At 31.2% G+C, this 22770-nt stretch overlaps 1 pseudogene; it reads right to left on the bottom strand.

The window, feature by feature from the left end:
- Positions 1-19863: 19863 nt before the first annotated feature.
- LOC129042125 (small ubiquitin-related modifier 2-like) lies at positions 19864-20340 on the bottom strand (annotated as a pseudogene).
- Between the last annotated feature and the right edge of the window lie 2430 nt (positions 20341-22770).

Genomic DNA, 22770 nt, shown 5'->3' with positions numbered 1-22770 from the left:
CAAAGATTAATGTACACATACATTTGATATGAAGTAATTGTGCAATAGAATTATATTTAAAAAGAACCTGAGCTTAAACTTAATGTCGTGAATAATATGCATGGGTATGATGACAGCTTAAAGGCTTTATTTTTCTATGTGGCCTTATATATTCAAGAATGAAAGCATGTTTCTTCTTCAGATTGTTTTAGTAGAAAATCATCTCTCCTCCAAGCATTATAAAGCCATCCAAATATTTTCTTGTAATAATATCTACATTCAGAGTAAACACAACTGTTCTTAATCTCTGTTAATAATCCATTTTAACTGTAGTCAGTAACCCTTAGTTTTGGCTGTACTTAGTTGTCATCCTTAAATACCAAATAAAATCAGTGTTCCAATAACTCTCCCAAGTGAGAATAAAATTTTCTTATTATAATATTTATTCTGCCTCAAAAGGATTTTTCACAGGACTAATTTGATCAGTATTTGAAGTAGTTTTGCATGGTGGAAACTCTAAATCATAAGTAGTTTAAAGATGTATAAAACGTGTTTAGAGAAAAACTCTCTCAAACCACATTTTTCCTTTACTCTGAAACCACCATGACAATCATCAACACAGAAGAAGACATCTGTGGTCAAAAATCTGGGTATTTTTTTTTTCTGTACACGAATCAGCAGACACCAGGTGGGTGTCCTCCAATTCAAATTTGACACTGTCTACCTGGAGATAGTGTCAGATCCCACAGGTAAAGGCTTAGTCCCCAAGGCTGCCCCACCCCCTTCAGGTACCAGCGCACCTCCAGGCCTCTGGAACTTCTGACCAACTGGCGTCAAGTTGGGGTTCCCATGATCTCCTTTTGGGGTTCTATCAATTTTATAGAGGATACAGATGAAGACATGCCTAGGGTGGGGTATGGGGGAAGGGGCATGCAGCTTCCATAACCACCCTGGGTGTTCCACCCTCCAGGAACCTCTGTGTGCTCACCTATCCAGAAGCTCCCTGAACCCAGTCCTCTTGGATGTTTATGGAGGCTTCATGATGTCAGCAGTTCTTCCCCCAGGGTATAGGAGGGGGCTCTCTCTGGGGAAAGACTTAAGTCCCAGAATCAGAAAGGCAGAGGAAGATTACATTTCTGCCATGGGGCAGATGAAAGGAGGGCAGGAGAAGGTCCAAGAGATTCTGTTTCCTGAGGCCTAACATACCCAATATTATAACAAAAGACTGTAACAAAGGCTATGGAAGTTATGAGCCAGGCAAACTTATATATATATACATAATATATATATAAAAAATATATATATTATATATATGAAAAATACATATAAAATATATACAAAATATATATAAATATATGTATAAAATATATATCTGAAATATATCCCAAATATATATAAATATAAGTATAAAATATATATATAAAATATATTTATGAAAATATATAAAATATATATATCATGTATAAAAAAATATAAAATATATATCATATATAAAAATATATATTATATGTAATATAGATAAAAATACATATGAAATATATGCATAAAATATATATATAAAATATATATATAAAAAATATATATAAAATATATATAAAGTATATACATAAAATATATATAAAATATATATAAAGAATATATATAAAATATATATAAAGTATATATAAAATATATACATAAAATATATATATAAAATATATATAAAATATATACATAAATATATATATAAAATATATATCTCAAATAAATATAATAAATATATAAAATATATATCTCAAATATATAATCTATATATCAAATATGTATAAAATATGCATAATATATATAAAATATATATAAATATATATGAAATATATATATAAAATATATACAAAATATATATAAAACATATATATAAAATATATATATAATATATATATAAAATATATATCTATCATATATATATAAAATATATATATAATACATATAAAATATATATCTATCATATATATAAAATATATATCTATCATATATATAAAATATATATATAATACATATAAAATATATATCTATCATATATATAAAATATATATATATAAAATATATCTATAATATATATGAAATATATATATAAAATATATATATAATATATAAGAAATATATATATAAAATATATATATCAAATATATATATAATATATGTGAAATATATACACAAAATGTATATAAATATATAAGTAAACTATATATAAAAAATATGTAATATATATAAAATACGTATAAAATATATGAAATATGTAAAATATATATATAAAATATATATAAAATATATATATAATATATACTATATATAAAATATATATACTATGTATAAAATACATATAATATATATAAAATATATAAAATATATATAAAATATATATGAAATATATAATATATATAAAATATAGATGAAATATATATAAATATATATATATAAAATATATATAAATATATACATAAAATATATATAAAATATATATGAAGTATATATATAAAATATATATGAAGTATATATATAAAATATATACATAAAATATATATATAAAATATATATTATATATATGAAATATATATAAAATATATATATAAAATATATATAATATATATGAAATATATATATAAAAAATATATATATAAATATATAATATATATGAAATATATATATAAAATATCTATAATATATATGAAATATATATATAAAATGTATATAAATATATATAAACTATATATAAAAAATATGTAATATATAAAATACGTATAAAATATATAAAATATGTAAAATATATATATAAAATATATATATAAAATATATATAATATATACTATATATAAAATATATATACTATATATAAAATATATAATATATATAAAAGATATAATATATATATAAAATATATATATGAAATATATATAATATATATAAAATATAGATGAAATATATATATTTATATATATAAAAAATATGTATAAATATATACATAAAATATATATAAAATATATGTATATAAAATATATATCAAATATATATAGTATATTATATATACTATATATGTAACATATACATATTATATAATATATATAATATATGTAAAATACACATATTATATATAAAATATACCTATAATGCATATAAAATGTGTATATATTATATATATAAAATATGTATATATTATATATATGAAATATATATACCATATATAAAATATGTATACTATATATAAAGTATATATACTATATATATAAAATATATGTACTATATATAAAATATATATATAATGTATATATAAATATATATATTACATATTACATATATGAAATAGATATATAATGTATATTTAAAATATATATAATATATAAAATATATATAATATATAATATATAATATACATATATAAAATATATATAATATATTATATATTATCTATAATACATATAAAAAATATATAAAATATATATTATATATTATGTATAATATAAAATATATATAAAATATATATTATATATTATGTATAATATAAAATATATATTATATATAATATAAAATATATATTATATATTATATATAATAAAAATATATATTATATATTATATATAATGTATATAATATATGTTATATTATATATAATATATAATATATACAATATATAATATATATTATATATTATATATTATATATATCAGATATATATTATATATTATATATCATATATATCTGATATATATTATATATTATATATAATATATACAAAATATATATATCATATATTATATATTATATATATGAAATATACAGATTATATATAATATATAATATATATGAAATATATAGATTATATATAATATATAATATATATGAAATATATAGATTATATATAATATATAATATATATGAAATATATATATTATATATAAAACATAATATATATATGAAATATATATAATATATAATACATAATATATATGAAATATATCTTATATATAATATATTACATATGAAATATATATTATATGTAATATATTACATATGAAATATATATTATATGTAATATATTACATATGAAATATATATTATATGTAACATATTACATATGAAATATATATTATATGTAACATATTACATATGAAATATATATTATATGTAACATATTATATATGAAATATATATTATATGTAACATATTATATATGAAATATATATTATATGTAACATATTATATATGAAATATATATTATATGTAACATATTATATATGAAATATATATTATATGTAACATATTATATATGAAATATATATTATATGTAATATATTATATATGAAATATATATTATATGTAATATATTATATATGAAATATATATTATATGTAATATATTATATATGAAATATATATTATATGTAATATATATGATATATAATACATATAAAATATAGACTATATATAAAATATATATAATATATATAAAATATATATAATATATATAAAATATATATTGTATATATAAAATATATATCATATATGTAAAATATATAAAATATATATAAAATACATATCATATATACATAAAATATATATAATATATATGAAATATGTATTATATATAATATATATTAAATATTATATATAATAAATAATATATGAATATATAGAATATATATAAAATATATAGAATATATATAAAATATATAAAATATATATTATGTAGAATATATATAAAATATATAAAATATAAATTATATAGAATATATATAATATATAAAACATATATTATATATATTATATATAATACATAAAATATATATTATATATAATATATATTAAATATATAAAATATATTATATATAATATATATTAAATATATAAAATATATATTACATATAATATATATAGAAAATATATAAAATATATATTATATATAATATATATAGAAAATGTATAAAATATATATAATATACAATATATATGAAATATATATAATATATATAATATCTATAAAATATGGATAATATATATAATATATATAAAATATGTATGATATATATAATATATATAAAATATATATAATATATAAATATGTATAATCTATAAAAAAGTATATAATATATAAATATATATAATATATAAAAATATATAATATTATTGCTCATATGTGTGTGTATATATAAAATATCGCTCATATATGTATGTGTGTATATATAACTGTATATATAAAATATATAATATGTAAATATATATAATATATAATATATAATATATAAAATATATATTATATATAATACATAATTTATATATTATATACATTTTTTATATATTATACATATTTATATATTATATATAATGTATATACAAATATATACATTATATTTAATATATATTATATATTATATATTATATATAATGTATATATAAATATATACATTATATTTAATATATATTATATATTATATATTATATATAATGTATATATAAATATATACATTACATATAATATATAATCTATATAGAAAATATATAGATTATATATTATATATAATCTATATATAAAATATATAGATTATATATAATATATGATCTATACATAAAAATATAGATTATATATAATATATAATCTATATAAAATATAAATTATATATGATATATTATGTAAAATATATATTATATATTATATTTGATATATATATAAAATATATATTATATGTAATATATAATATGCATAAAATATATAATATATATTATATATAAAATATATATAATATATAAATATATATTATATATATACAATATTATTGCTCATATGTGTGTGTGTATATATAAAATATTGCTCATATATGTATGTGTGTGTGTATATATGTGTGTGTACATATAGACATATATGTATATATGTATATACGTACATATATATACATATATACACACACACATATATGAGCTATGAGCCAGTAATCTTAAAACAAAACTGTATATGAGATAAATGTATATATACTCATAATACCACAAAATGTAAAATAAACTGTGCTAGAAATTTCATATAAAATTAACTCCATATAAAAAAACATTATATTTGCTTTACTTTAGGTTAAATATTTTATGTTAAGTGTGTACTATACAAGTTATTTAAAAATGCAGAAAGTTATGTGAAAACTGTACAATGACTGTATATACATTATTTTGCATTAAAAAGAAAAATTATTTACCTGGAAAATGCTTATTAGGAGGTTGAGAATAGAAAATAAGATTATGTAATGTAGAAAATGTCTGAACTTTCCAGAGACATTTTAAAAAAACTATATCTTGAAATAATTTTTCTCAGGAATACGCAAATAATAGGATAATGAGATCTGACCACCCTTCATCCAGCTACCCCCATCCAACATTGACATTGTGCATCACTATAGTACAATATCAAAACCAGTAAATTAACATTCGTACAATTCATAGAGCTGGATTAAATGTCACCAGTTATACATGCACTCACTTGTGTGTTTGTGTACATTTAGTTATACAATTTTATTACATGTGTAGCCTTGTGTAAATATCACCATCAACATGTTGATCTATACCATCACCAGAAGACACTATCAATTTATCCATTATAGCCACATCCACCTCAGCAACACTATCGTTATTACTTGACAACCACTAATCTGTTCTCCATCTATATATTATTTGGCACATGTTATATAGCCCAAATCATATAATAAATACCTTAACTTCCAGTTTAATGGAATCATTGTTTTGTCTCGTGGTGGCAGTGTTCCTATGTCTGGAACTAAGACCTCCAGGCCAGCAGAACATAATGTCCCAGGAAAAGGAAGCAACAATTTTGCTAGTGTATTACTAGAGGTGATGATGGGTTGATCCAAGTTGTTGGAGTATCATAAAGTTCATTTTTAAAAAAATATTTCTGAAACATATTCCATGGTATAAATATTGTAGTAGTCATGGTTCCCTAAAGAGGCAGAACTAATAGGACATACGTAACTATATATAAAGGGGAGTTTATTGAGTATTAACTTACATGATCACAGGATCCCACAATAGGGTCTCTGGAAGCTTGAGGAGCAAGGAAGTCCAGTCTGAGTCTCAAAAGTGGAGAACTTGGAGTCCGATGTTTGAGTGCAGGAAGCATCCAGCACAGGAGAAAGATGTAGGCTTGCGGGGAGGCTAGGCCAGTGTCACCTTTTCATGTTTTTCTGCCTGCTGTATATTCACTGGCAGCTGATTAGATCATCCCACCAGATTAAGAGTGGGTCTGCCTTCCCCAGCGCATTGACTCAAATGTTAATCTCCTTTGGCAACACCCTCACAGACACACCTAGGAAAAATAATTTGCATCCTTTAATGCAATCAAGTTTACACACAGTATTAACCATCACAAGTCCACCCCTTGCCAACTTGAACCCATACACATCTTCTGGGATCATAATAAGGTAATAATTATGCCTAACATAATACAACTATCCTTCGTACAACTGAAAATGCACCAGTCCCCAACACAAATACTATTACATAAAGTTAACAATACTTACAGGCTGATATGAAGTCAATACATCTTATGTCACATGATAAAGGAGAAAGGAAATACAGTGAAGATTTTTCTTAGTACAAGTGTATACATGCACAAACATGTTTTTAACAATAGAAGGAGGAAATACTTATGACAGTTACAGTCCTCCTTTCTGCAGCTGGTCATGTGGTCGTAGCTGGTATTGATGGCTACCTTCTTCTACTGCGCCTTCTGTATTCCCTTTGCCTTCAAGAAGCACCTCAGCAGGTCATGATTTTTTTTCCTGGTGGAGTGGCCCAAACTTTCATTCCTGAGGGGTCTGGATCATTTGTAGTCCTGCCTGGACTGGGCTGTTGTAGTTTCCCATTGACTTTAATTACAGGGTATGGTAATACTAAGGGATGCCTTAATGGGTCACCTGTATTCCATACTTACTCTTTCTTACATCCTTTATGGAGTAGTAGACTGATTTCATTCATCTTGGTAGTCTGGGTCAATAACCCCAGCCAACATTGTAACTCCCTTCTTAGCCTGTTGACTTAAAGGTAGGGGGAGCCCAAAGTGTTGACATGGCAATCTTAACTTCCAGTTTAATGGAATCATTGTTGTGTCTCCTGGTGGCAGCATTCCTCCCTCTGGAATTAAGACCTCCAAGCCATCAGGACATAATGTCCTGGGAACAGGAAGCAAGTATTTTGCTAATGGATCACTAGAGGTGATTATGGGTGGTACCACTTCCAATTCCACCCCTTGATTCCTGGACCCATGAATCCTGCCTATGGGAGAAACAGTACTGTGTATTGGATGCTGATTCAGAGCATACACAGCCATCTGGAGAACTTTGCCCCATTCTTGCAAAGCGCTGTCACCTAGTTAACATTGTAATTGTGACTTCAAAAGTCCATTCCACTATTCTATCAATCCACTTCCTTCAGGATGATGGGGAACATGGTAAGACCAGTGAACTCCATGAGCATGAGCCCACTACCGCACTTCTGTAGCCATAAAGTGAGTGCCTTGGTCAGAGACAATGCTGTGTGGAATACCATGATGGTGGATAAGGCATTCCATGAGTCCACGATGGTAGTCTTGGCAGAAGCATTGCGTGCAGAATAGGCAAACTCATATTTGGAGGAAATGTCTATTTCAGTGAATGCAAACTTCTGCCCTTTCCCTGATGGAAAAGGTCCGATATAATCAACCTTCCACCAGGTAGCTGGCTGATCACCTCGAGGAATGGTGCCAAATCGAGGGCTCAGTGTTGATCTCTGCTGCTGGCAAATTGGACACTCATCTGTAGCTGTAACCAGGTTAGCCTTGGTGAGTGGAAGACCGTGTTGCTGAGTCCATGCATGACCTCCAACCCTGCCATCATGGCCACTTTGTTCATGGGCCCATTGGATGATAACAGAGGTGGCTGGAGAAAGAGGTTGAGTGGTGTCCACAGAACAGGTAATTCTATCCACTTGATTATTAAAATCCTCCTCTGCTGAGGTCACCCATGGGTGAGCACTCACATGGGATACAAATATCTTCACAGTTTTTGACCACTCAGAGAGGTCCATCTATATACCTCTTCCCCAAATTTCTTTGTCACCAATTTTCCAATAATGCTTCTTCCAAGTCCCTGACCATCAAGCCAAACCACTGGCTACAACCCATGTATGAGTATATAATCACACATCATGCCATTTCTCCTTCCATGAAAAGTGCACAACCAGGTGCACTGCTCGAAGTTCTGCCCACTGGGAAGATTTCCCTTCACCGCTCTCCTTCAGGGAAGTCCTAGAAAGAGGCTGTAGTGCTGCAGCTGCCCACTTTTGGGTAGTGCCTGCATATCATGCGAACCATCTGTGAACCAGGCCCTAGTCTTCTCGTCCTCTGTCAGCTGATCATAGTGAACTCCCCATGAGGCCATCAGTGCAGTCTTGGGGAGAGAAGGCAGGGTGGCAGGAATGGAGACAACGGGCATTTGAGCCACTTCCTCATATAACTTACTTATGCTTTCAGGACCTGCTCAAGCCCAATCACGTATATACCACTTCCATTTGATGATGGAATGCTGCTGTGCATTCCACTTTATGGCTAGATGGCTCAAAAAGCACACAGTTCATGATAGGCAGTTTAGGTTGCATGATGACTTGATGACCCATAGTCGAACACTGAATTTCCACCAAAGCCCAGTAACAGGCCGAGAGCTGTCCCTCAAAATGAGAGTCATTATCTGCAGAAGATGGCAGGGCCTTGCTCCAAAATCCTAGAGGCCTCTGTGGTGATTCACCTATGGGGGCCAGCCAAAAGCTCCAAACAGCATCCGTATCTGCCACTGACACCTCAAGCACCATTGGATCTGCTGAGTCATATGGCCCAAGTTGCAGAGCAGCTTGCACAGCAGCCTGGACCTGTTGCAGAACTGTCTCCTGTTCTGGACACCACTCAAAACCAGCAGCTTTTTGGTTCACTTGATAAATGGGCAAGAGTAACAAACCCAAATGAGGAATGTATTTCCTCCAAAATCCAAGTAGGCCCATGACACATTATGCTTCTTTCTTGGTTGTAGGAGGGGCCAAATGCAGCAACTTATCCTTCACCTTAGAAGGAATATCTCAACAGGCACCACACCACTGGACCCCTAGAAATTTTACTGAGGTAGAAGATTCCTGAATTTTAGTCAGATTTATTTCCCATCCTCTGGCATGCAAATGTGTCATCAATAAGTCCAGTGTGTTTGCTACTTCTTGCTCACTGGATCCAATCAGCCTAATGTCATCAATATAATGAACCAGTGTGATATCTTGCAGAAGTGAAAAGCAATTACGGTCTCTCTGAATAAGATTATGACACAAAGTCAGAGACATGATATAACCCTGAGGAAGGACAGTAAGGGTATATTGCTTGTTTTGCCAGCTGAAGACCAATTGCTTCTGGTTGGCCTTATGGACAGAAATGAAGAAAAAGGCATTTTCCAAGTCAGTGGCTGCATACCAGATACTAGAAGATGTGTTTATTTGCTCAAACAACAAAACCACATCTGGTAAAGCAGCTGGAATTAGAATCACCACTTGGTTAAGCTTACAATAATCCACTATCATTCTCCAAGATCCATCTGTCTTCTGCATGGCCAAATGGGAGGGTGAATGGGGATGTGGTGGCAATCACCACCCCTTCACCTTTCAAGTCTTTGATGGTGGCAATAATCTCCACAATTCCTCCAGGGATGCAATATTGTTTTTGATTTACAATTTTTCTAGGTAGAGGCAGCTCTAATGGCTTCCATTTGGCCTTTCCCACCATAATAGCCCTCACCCTACAAGTAAGAGAACCAATGTGGGGGTTCTGCCAGCTGCTAAGTATGTCTCTGCCAATTATGCCTTCTGGCACTGGGCAAATGACCACAGGATGAGTCTAGGGACCCACCGGTCACACTGTAAGTTGGACCTGAGCTGAAACTCCATCAATTACCTGACCTCCATAAGCCCCTACTTGAACTGGAGGACGATAATGATGTTTTAGGTCCCCTGGAATCAACATCAACTCAGAGACAGTGTCCTGTAGTCCCCTAAATGTCTGATCATTTCCCTTTCCCCAGTGAACAATTACCCTGGTAAAAGGCCAGAGGTCTCCTTGGGGAAGGATGGGAGAAAGATTCACTGCATAAATTGTCAATAATATACTGGGGTCCTTCTTCGAGGGGACTTTTCATTCAAGGGGTTCTGAGTCTGTAAACTGACTCAAGTCTGGAAATTGAGGGGCCATGATTCTCTGCTTTTATAATTCAAATTAGTCTTTAGTCCATTCAACCTAGAAGTTTTCTCTTTATATAAATTAAGTAGGAATGGAATAGAATTCCTAACAATATATATTCTAGGAACACTGTGATTAATTAGCCAATGCCATAGCTCTACATGAGTCAGACTATTCTGATTGTGGCTTTGTCTCTGCTGTCCATTGCAGTAACTACACCCACCTTGCCTTTCATGGTTGAGTGCTACCACCTGGCCTCTGCCACCTCAGGATCAAATTATTCCCATTGTATTTTAATTTTGTAGTTGAGTGACTGTGGTTCCCTTTGTTAGATCTGACATATATAGAAGAGCTGTTACAGGGCTCTTCAAAGTTGCAGGGGCCGCCAACACAAATCTGTTTTGCAAGGCATTGGTCAAGGGTATATCTTCTGGATCCTAACAGCTGGGATGAGTAGATCTAAAGTGACTAATCCACTCCAGCATCCCAAACTCCCTAAGCCTTTGGATCCCTTCCTCTACATTAACCCAAAGGAGGTCAGGCATTTCCAGTTCACTCACAGAGGGCCATCTTTTAATTCATATCTCAGCTAACCAAGCAAACAAACTATTAGAACCTTTTTTAACTCCCCAAGCTGCAACATTAAATGCGGAGTCCCTACTTAGTGGGCCCGGATCAATAAATTCAGCCTGATCCGCTATGTTCCTTCCACCATTATCCCATACCCTTAATATCCATTCCCATGCCTGTTTTCCAGATTTCTGTTTATATAAATTAGAGAATTTAAGCATTTCTTTTTGAGTGTAGCACACCTCCTCATGGGTCACTCTCAACCTCACCTCTAGGGGCCTGTCAGGACTTTAGTCAAGTTACAGTTCTAGAAGAAAACAGAGGTGTTGGGGATGGCTCCTGAGGAGAATCAACATTATGTTGCCTGGCAGCTGCCTCAGGGGAGGCCATCACTGTTGGCTCGGGCAGCACGGGGTTTATCTCCTCAGACAAAGGTGGAAAGGCTGATGGCAGCATGAGTCGGGAGGGAATGTCGCCACTACTGGGAATGGGGAAGCTGTTCCTTCTGTTGATAAAGGTTTGTCAGAGTTTACTAACCCAGCTTCATCAGGGTCTTCCCACACATCCAGATTCCAAGTTGCAGGGTCCCATTCTTTTCTAATCAGTACACTCACTTTAACAATAGACACCTAGAGAGGCAGTCCATGCACATTTTATTGCAGGTCAATCACTCCCATGATAAGAGCTTGTCTCCATTTTTCTACAATTTCAGCTCTTTTTCTACAAGAGATAAGACTCTCACTCAGGGAAATCTTAGCAGATTTGAGGCTCAGTGTCTGCTTCTGAAGCCAGGAGACAGAATGTCTGAGTTCATCATTTTCTTTCATCACTTTGTCCACTGAACTTAGGAGCTACCAACTAGCTTCATTACATTCCTTGGTTCTCCATGTATGGTCGAAAGTATTATGTATAGAATCACCAAACTCCTTGCCTCTCACAAGCAGTGAATTAGGAGTGTCAAATGTATTTATTTTGCATAAGTCTCTAAAGAGTTAACACCAAGAACTATCAGTGTTCTCCATACTATTAGAATTAGTCCTTAGCATTTTTCAGTCTAATCATATTAAACAGCTAACTCCAAAAAAACCCAAAACAAATTAAAGAATTCCATCCTTAATATTCTATTCTTCTAGGACCACTCCTGGTACCAAAATCTTTATTAGTTAGGGTTCCCTACAGTGACAGAACTAATAGGACATATATATATGGGAGTTTATAGGCTGGATGTGGTGGCTCACTCCTGTAATCCCAGCACTTTGGGAGGCTGAGGCAGGCCAATCAACTGAGGTCAGGAGTTCGAGACCAGCCTGGCCAACATGGAGAAACCCCATCTCTACTAAAAATGTAAAAATTAGACAGGCATGGTGGCAAGTGCCTGTAATCCCAGCTACCCAGGAGGCTGAGGAATGATAATTGCTTGAACCTGGGAGGCAGAGGTTTCAGTGAGCCAAGATCACACCACTGCACTCCAGCCTGGGAGGCAGAGTTAAGACTCTATCTCAAAAAAAAAAAAAAAAAAATATATATATATATATATATATGTAACATATGAGTCAATGGAATTTTTCACACCAACTCAGTGTTAGCTTAAAATGTTAACTTGATTCAATGTAATTCATCATAAAATACAGTATGTATGCCAGTATGATAATACATATCTGAATTGAAAAAGTATATTTGTATTTATTTTTAGACAACAAAATAGAGTATGTAGAAAATCACAATGGAATCCGCAGAAACTCTACTAGAACTAATAAGTGGTTTTAGCAGTATTTCAGAATATAAGATCAATATAAATAAAATTATTTCTATTTCTACATGCAGGCAAGGAAAAATTATAAATAAAAATTACAAAAAGTATCACTTTCAATAGCATCCAAAATAATGAAATACTTAGGTATAAATCTGGTAAAAGTTGTGTAAATTGTATTCAAAATAGTTTTAATTTGGGGACACATTTTTCAGAATATTTTCTTCCTTAGTATTTTTTCACGTATTAAAAAGAAACATTAATTGAAATGATAATTAAACTAAAATAAATTATCATTAATCTATTTATATTTTACAGTTTCTAAATCACTTGCTTCTAAATTCAGATCCATATACTAAAAATTAAAAACATTGCTTTTTTATGCATTTTCTCTATACTCTAGTTCTATCTTGAAATTATGAGATCATGTCCTTTTCAGGGACATGAATGGAGCTAGAGGCCATTATCCTCAGCAAACTAACCTCAGAACAGAAAACCAAATACTACATGTTCTCACTTATAATTGGGAGCTAAAATGATGAGAACACATGAACACATAGAAGGAAACAACATACACTGGGGACTTCTGGAGGGTGGAGGGTGGGAGGGACAGGAGGATCAGGAAAAATAGCTAATAGGTACTAGGCTCAATGCTTGGGTGATGAAATAATCTGTACAACAAATCCCCAAGACACAAGTTGACCTATGCAACAAACCTGCACTTGTACCCCTTAAATTAAAATAAAAGATTTAAAAAAGGACCATATAGTGAAAAAAAGAATATTTTTATCTTTTATATTTTCTACATTTTACAATTTTGCTCCTATGAAAAAACATCTAGTTTTACCAAATAAGAAAGTTTTAAAGTTAGTTCTATAACACCAGTTTTTACTGATTTCAAGCTATAATTCTTTAGAAAACACTCTTTAATTTAAACACATAAATTGAATTTAATGGTAACATTGTTAGTATTTCAATTTAAATGAAAATGTGTTGGCAGGGAAATAATGTGTGACCAATATCATAGATGTATACCAATTTCTTATTGTTAGGGCAGCTATTTAAATAAAAAAGGGACCGTGAAACTTAAGTATAAAGGGTGTTAAATGAGCTTATTTTCATAAAGAGCAAAATGCTGTTTCAAATTACACTGTTATGTTTTGAAAAGGTTAAATGGGCCATTTCTAAATGGTTCTTAGAAAATATATGAGAAGAATTCTCACGAATAATAGAGAAGAGTACTTAAATCAGTAAGTGAAAATTAATTTACCAAGTACTGTGTGATGCAGGAAAGTAGAGGGTGGGTAGTAGTTTTGGCTATTAACAATAAACTAGTAGGTTAATTCCTCATTCAATTTCAGAGTTGTCTTATTAATATCTTAATTAAATACATAATGAAATTTGATGAGGCATGATCAGGTTTTGCAGCAAGATGTTTTTATGCACAATTTGAAAGACCAAGAAAGAAATGTTCATTTGTGATATGATCTAATAAAGATATGAGATCATTTGGAAACTTGCCAATTAATCTTGGGCACATGAACAGCCATATTTATTCTTTTCCTTACACCTGCTTTTTGATTATTTGAGACATATTATAGTAACTTTGACATGCTGTTTAAACATGTTACTGCCATACTGTAAGTTAGATTCTAAATTCTGTAGAATTTAGACAAAATTGAATTATCATTCTGGTTCTGCCAATTATTTTTGAAGTTGGACAAATTATATACAATTTTAGTCTTTTTGTTCTCAATATTCTTCAGAGTGTTTTTTGTAGAAAAGAAAGTTTGAATTTTAGTAAAAATAATTTTTTTTATTTTATTGATTATGCTTTACTGATGTATCTAAAAACTCAACACCAGCCCCAAGGTCACCTAGATTTCCTCCCATGTTTTCTTCCAGCCATTATATAGTTTTACATTTTACATGTAAGCCTGTGGTCCATTTTGAGTATAAGTTCAATTGTTCCAGCAACATTTTTGGAAAGAATATCCTTTCTCCATTGAATCGCCCTTTTTGCCTTTATCGAAGATTAAGTGACCAAATTTATGTGAGTTCGTTTCTGGGGTTTCCATTCTGTTCCATTGGTTTTCCTTCTATTTGGCTGCCATTACCTTACTGTCTTGATTACAGTGGCTTTATATTAAATCTTGAAATTGAGTATTTCTTCCAATTTGCTTTTTTCTTTCTCTTTCTTTCCTTTCTTTCTTTCTTATTTATTTTTTCTTTATTTATTTATTTTTTTTGGTGGGGGGGACTGAGTCTCACTCTGTCACCCAGGCTGGAGTGCAATGGCACCATCTTGGCTCACTGCAACTGTTGTTTCAAGCAATTCTCCTGCCTCTGCCTCCCAAGTCGCTGAGATTAAAGGTGTGTGCCACCACGCCCGGCTAATTTTTTTGGATTTTTAAAAGAGTCAGGTTTCACTTTATTGGCCAGGCTGGTCTTGAACTCCTGACCTCAACTGATCAGCCTTTCTTGTCCTCCAAAAGTGCTGGGATTGCAAACATAAACCACCATACCCTGCCTCAATTTGTTTTTCTTTCTCAGTATTGTGCTGGCTGTATATTTTGCCTTTCCATGTGAACAATTTTATCAATATCTCCAAAATAACTCCTGGAGATTTTATTGAAATTTTAGTTAAATTTGGGAAGAATTTATATCTTAATTTTACCAATACATTAACGTAGACTATCTTTCTGTTTATATTTTCTTTTATTTATTTCACCAGTGATTGGTAGTTTTCTTCATACAGATCTTGTTCATGTTTTCAATCTTTTATGTATTTATTTTTAGTGATATTTTAAAAGAAAGGTTAAAAATTTCGAATTCCAGCAGTTCACTGCATACGTTCAAAAAAGCAATTGAGTTTTGTTAAATGATCTTTTATCGTGTGTCCTTGCTTACTAGTTTCATCAGACTTTTGGATATTCTCTAGGATTTTCTTGATAGTCTTATATTATCTGCAAATAAAGACAGTTTTCTTTTTTTCCTTTCAATCTGTATACATTTGATAGTTTTTTTTTTTGTATTTTCCTATGTATAAATTCCTGTACAATCTTAAGTACGAGTAGTGAGAGAAGAAGACAAAACTGCTTTGTTAATAATCTCAGGAGGAAAGCACCTAGATTCTCACCACTGTTTGATTTTTGATGTAGGTTTTTGTAAGTGATCTTTCTCAATTTCAGGAAGATGCCCTCTATTTGTGGTTTGTTGATACTATCTGTGTTATGTGATGCTATCTGTAGTTTTCTATAGTGTTTTCATGGATGTGTTTTGGATTTTGTTAAAATAATTTTCTGAGTATATTGAAATAATCATGTATACTTTTTCTTGTTTAGCCTATTGATATGGAAAATTTCATTGATTGGTGTTCTTAAGTTGAACTAGCTTTGCATACCTGGAGTAAATCCCACTTGAGCATGGTACATAACTATTTTTGTACATTAATGAACTTTATTTGCTAATATTTTGTTAACAATTTTTGTATCTATGCTCATAGGGGTAATGAGTAGTTAGTTTTTCTCCACTGTAATGTCTTTACATGATTTCATTATTAGGTTAAAGTCTTTACTTGATTTCATCATTAGGTTAATGTTGGCATCAGAGAATGAGTTATGGAATGCTCCCTGTGCTTGTATATTCTGGAAAATATTGTAGAGGATTAATGTTACTTTTTTCCATAAAAGTTTAGTAGAATTTAACAGTGAAACCACCTGGACCTGGTGCTGTTTTGGCATGGTTATTTATTCTATAATAAATAATAGATTTTAATTATTTTAATAATTATTTTGTTATAGCAATCTTTTTGGTAGATACAGAGCCATTCATAAAATCGATTTTTCTAGTGTGAATTTTGGTGGTTTGCGTCTTTCTCAGAATTAGTCTATTAAATCTAAGTTATCAATTTTGAGGGCACAGAGTTCATTGTAGTATTTTTTATTATTTTTAATGTCCATAAGATCAGTGGCCATAACCAATCTTTTTAATTAATATCAGAAACATCTTCTCTTTTTTGTGTTTTTCCCAGGTTATCCTGAATGGAGTTTTATCAATTTTATTGATGTTGTCTTAGAGCCAGCTGTATGTATTGTTGATTTTCTTTATATTTCTGCTCTAATTTTCTCCTGATTTATGTTAATTTGAATAATCCTTATTTCTCTAATTTTCTTGATGTGGAAGTTTAAGGTATTCCAGGTTATCTTTTTAAGTCTAAAAAGTTCTGAAATTCTCAAACACAATTAATCAACAAAGTTTATATAAGGAATTATATACTAGTGTATTAACAATTATTAAGAAAAAAACACAACTATTTTCATGAGTTTGTTTTCTTTTTGACAGTTACATGTAGCAGTGTCCTTGGTTTATTATTTATTTTGGTGAGCCTTGATTAACTTACTTCAGAAAACATTTTCTTAATATTTTTTTCAAGAGTGCACAACTTTCCCTTTCTCTCATCCAATTTATCTTTCTTCTCTAGTTGTAGTTCTCATTTGTCAAATATTACTGCTTCTGGGATGATCTTCCATACCTCTTTTTTTTCTTTTTGGTTTGAATTTTGTGCCAAAACCATATTAATTGATTTAATATTCCAGCTGACTAAATTCCTGCATTCAATCAGGTACCTATGAAATCTACTGAGTTTGGAATTTCAGTTATTATGCTTTACCATTCCAGATCTCTGCTTCTATTTTCCACTGATCAGCCTGTACATTATGTCAATAAAATAATTTTATCCTTCTTATACTATTAGCTGTACTAATTTTAAAGTTTACTTTATGACCTACTATCTCTGTTTAGATACTAGAATTTTTTTTAAACAAGAAATTTATTTCAACAAGACATTTGCCTTGATCATGTGGGATACCGTCAGGGGGAAAAAAAAGAGACTTGAAAGAAAAACTATCCAGGATTTCTTTTCTTTAGAGTAATTTATCCCTAATTAAAGAAAGATTGCCGGCCGGGCGCGGTGGCTCATGCCTGTAATTCCAGCACTTTGGGAGGCCGAGACGGGCAGATCACGAGGTCAGGAGATTGAGACCATCCTGGCTAACACGGTGAAACCCCGTCTCTACTAAAAATACAAACAATTAGCCGGCCTGGTGGCGGGCGCCTGTAGTCCCAGCTACTTGGAAGGCTGAGACAGGAGAATGGCATGAACCCAGGAGGTGGAGTTCGCAGTGAGCCGAGATTGCGCCACTGCACTCCAGCCTGGGCAACAGAGCAAAACTCCGTCTCAAAAAAAAAAAAAAAAAAAAAAAAAAGACAGATCACCCTACATATCTACGTACAAAAGAAATTATAAAATTGTCCTTGGTTTTATAATGATAAATGAAAATGTTAAAATTCTTTGATTGAACAAGCCATGAAAGGATTTTTATTTTGTTGTTGTTGTGGCTAAAACAGTGAGAACAAAGTAACTTACTAGAATATAAAGAGAAGCACTTAATGAGCATGACACTAATGGACAAAGGAGATTCTGTCACAGAACCAGGATTTTCCCCTCTCTCATCTCCACTTGATGTTGGTCAAAACATACCACTGGCCATTCAGTGAAAAAAAAAAATATATATATATATATATATATACACACACACACACACACACGTATGCACATATAACAGTTCTTTTTATTCTTTTTTTTTTTTTTTTTTTGACACAGAGTCTCACTCTGTCACCCAGGCTGGAGTGCAGTGGCGTGATCTTGGCACACTGCAACCTCCACCCCCTGGGTTCAAGTAATTCTCCTGCCTCAGCCTCCCTAGTAGCTGGGATTACAGGTGTGCATTACTATGTCCAACTAATTTTTGTATTTTTCGTAGAGAGGCGGTTTCACCATGTTGGACAGACTGGTCTCAAACTCCTGACCTCAAGTGATCCGCCCACCTTTGCTTCCCACATATAACAGTTCTTTTACATACAATTATGGAATGGACCCAGCGTGCTGCCTCATGCCTGTAATCCCATCACTTTGGGAGGCTGACACAGGAGGATTACTTGAGCTCAGGAGTTTGAGACCAGCCTGGTCAACATAGAGAGATCTCATCTCTACAAAAAATTTTTAATAATAGCTGGGCATAGTAGCACCTGCCTGCAGCCCCAGCTACTGTGGTGGCTGAGTTGGAAGGATTGCTTGAGTCTGGGAGGTCAAGGCTGCAGTAAACCATGATCACATCACTGCACTTCAGCTTGGGTGACAGAGTAAGACCCTGTCCAGAAAAAAAAAAAAAATGAAAAAGAAATAAAAAATGTATTGTAGTAGTCAGGATGTGATGGAAGCAAATTGCAGTTTTCTAATTGAGAATGTAATCTTGGTCTGTTAAGGACATTGTTCTGGAGTGAAGAAGCAGCTTCCCTTGCTGCTTTCCTTTTTCATAGATATCTCCTGTCTACTGCTAGAACACAGCAGTTGTATCTTCATATCCCATTTCCAAATGTGCAGATGTGTCTCTTTCATTGATCGGCTGCCTGTCAAACTGGAATCTGATTTGCCTGGATGACAAGCCCTGTTGTTCACAGTAGGCTTTCATTAGTTTGCTAAGTGGTGTATACCTCTCCATCTTCATCTTAAACTGCACTGCAGAACCATCATGCCCTGCCACCCTCAAATTAATACCATCATTGTTCTTGGTCTTGAATCTTTCCTTGGGTTTTTGATGAGCCGTGGTCCCAGAGTCTTTTTGGCTGCCACTTCACAAAAGAGGTAACAAGTCTGCATAAACAAGCTTCAAGAAGCACCAGGAGCCTATAATTGTATATGATTACTTCATATTTCCTCATTATAGATACTGCTTATATTGGTCGTAGTCTCCTTCTAATAATTGTGCAGGATACTATATACATTTGGGTGGGATTACTAGTGCTTTATTTTCTTAGAGAAGGCACCGTGCCTGTCTGATTCTGTACCAGCACTGACTTATACAGGTAGTAGGCAAAGTCCCTACTGATAGGAAATATTATAGATACGGAATGTATGGAAGATGCACAATCTGTGTGATCATAATGAATTTTCTAGAAGTTTTGCCCTGTAGTGTTATCTCTGAAGATTCACCACATCACCTCAAATGAATGATGAATGCATTCATCAATTAATAGGATTTAAATGATTTGAGATTAGTGTGTGGGATTGTATAACTGTTTAGTTATACCTGTGCAAAGGAAAATGATATGGTTTAATTACCCACAATAGATTAAATAGAAGCAAGCTTAATGCTTAAGAAGAACAGCTGAAAAGATATTGGAATAACAAGGGTATAAACATTTGATGGCTTATATTTATTTGTTCTTGAACATTGGAAGAACTGACAGCAAATTTAAAATATGGTTGTGTTAAAAAATAATACATGAGATGAATGAAATGTTTATAAGATTCTAAGTGTGTTTGAAATCTTTTCATAAAAAATAGTTTTCAGTGCGGAGAAACAAGCTGATAATTCCAAATTGGACATGTGTTATTTAAAGGCAGAGCAATTACTTTAAAATACTTCTACAGCAGAAACCAAAAAAAAAAAAAAAAAAACCCAGAAAACCCCGGTAATCTTAGAAAGCATTATAAAAACATCTACGTTTCATTTATGTGTCTAAGTGAGCAAGCAGTATCAAGTGCTTGCCGTTTTTTTGTTTGTTTGTTTGTTTTTGAGATGGAGTCTTGCTCTGTCACCCAGGCTGGAGTGCAGTGGCACGATCTTGGCTCACTGCAGTCTCCGCCTCCCGGGTTCACGCCATTCTCCTGCCTCAGCCTCCAGAGTAGTGGGGACTACAGGCGCCCGCCACCACTCCCGGCTAATTTTTTCTATTTTTTAGTAGATACAGGGTTTCACCGTGTTAGCCAGGATGGTCTCGATCTCCTGACCTCGTGATCTGCCCGCCTCGGCCTCCCAAAGTGCTGGGATTACAGGCGTGAGCCACCGCGCCTGGCCGTGCCTGCCATGTTTTAAGCATGTGATTTTGAAGTAATAAAAAACAAAAGTTTAAGGCCCCATTTTTTGCCCTTTAAAATGTTACAACGGTGTGCTCGACACAGGCAAAAAAAAAAAAAAAAAAAGAAAAAAAATCAATATTTAAAGCACAGTGTACAATTTGTCATAATAAAGATAAACATAAAGAGTTTTGGGATTACAAAGTTAGATCAAACAGGAGGGACATCTAACAAATTATAGTGTTTAGGTGGAGAATACAAATTTCTCAGAGCAGATGCTACTTGACATAAAACTGGAAAGAAAAAGGAGTTTTGCAGGCACGATTAATGCAGGGTGTCTGAGAAGGAAAGAGGTAGATTTAACGAAAAACAAATAATTATTGAACAACATTCAGGAAGATATATATATATTTGAGATAATATACATACATTTCAGACAAATAACACTTCTAAAATGATCTATCCTAATATACAATTTAAAATATAAGGGTCCTTAAAAATTAGCAAATACTAAAATTTTAGAAATTTAAGACCTAAATGAGCATGATGACTGAAACTGAAGTACATTGAAAATTATCAATTAACTTTGTGAAAACCAGGTTCTATCATTTCCTGCAATAAAGTCAGTTTGTTGAAGCATACTTTTGTGTCATGTAAAGCTTTTTCGCTCTACATAAAGAACAAATTAATATTTTTGTTTTCGGTTATTTATTTTTGTTTTGTTTTTGTTTTTGACAGAGTTTAAGACATTTAAAATTTGACATTTAGAGCTACAAATTTTCCACACAACATTGCTTTAGCTGAATTCAACAAATTTTGAAATGCTGTATTTTAAACTTTATTTGGTTCAATGCTTTCTGTTTGTGTGTTTGTATTTAATCCCCCTTGGGACATCCTCTTTGACCTGTGAGTTATTTATAATTGCATTGTTTAGTTTTCAAGTTTTGAAGTTTTTCCTTATTATCTGTTTGTTATTAATTTCTAGCTTAATTTCATTTTAATCAGAGAACACCATACATATAATTCTTTTAAATTTATTGAGACTTGCTTTTCTGTTTCCAGGATGTAGTCTATCTTGATGTATTTTCTGGATAAATGTAAAAAAAAAATCTATTCTGCCATTGTTTTGTGAACTAGTCTATAAATGTCACTTTTATCTGTTGGTTCATAGTGTTATTGATATCTTTGCTCATTTTCTGTCTTGTCACTCTATCAATTATTGAGGGAGGTATCGAAGTCACCAACTATAATTGTGGATTGGTATATTTTTCCTTAATGTTCT

This window comes from Pongo pygmaeus, chromosome 7 (genome assembly GCF_028885625.2).
Source record: "Pongo pygmaeus isolate AG05252 chromosome 7, NHGRI_mPonPyg2-v2.0_pri, whole genome shotgun sequence".
In the NCBI taxonomy this organism is placed as follows: domain Eukaryota; kingdom Metazoa; phylum Chordata; class Mammalia; order Primates; family Hominidae; genus Pongo; species Pongo pygmaeus.
This window is presented reverse-complemented; position numbering and strand designations above follow the sequence as displayed.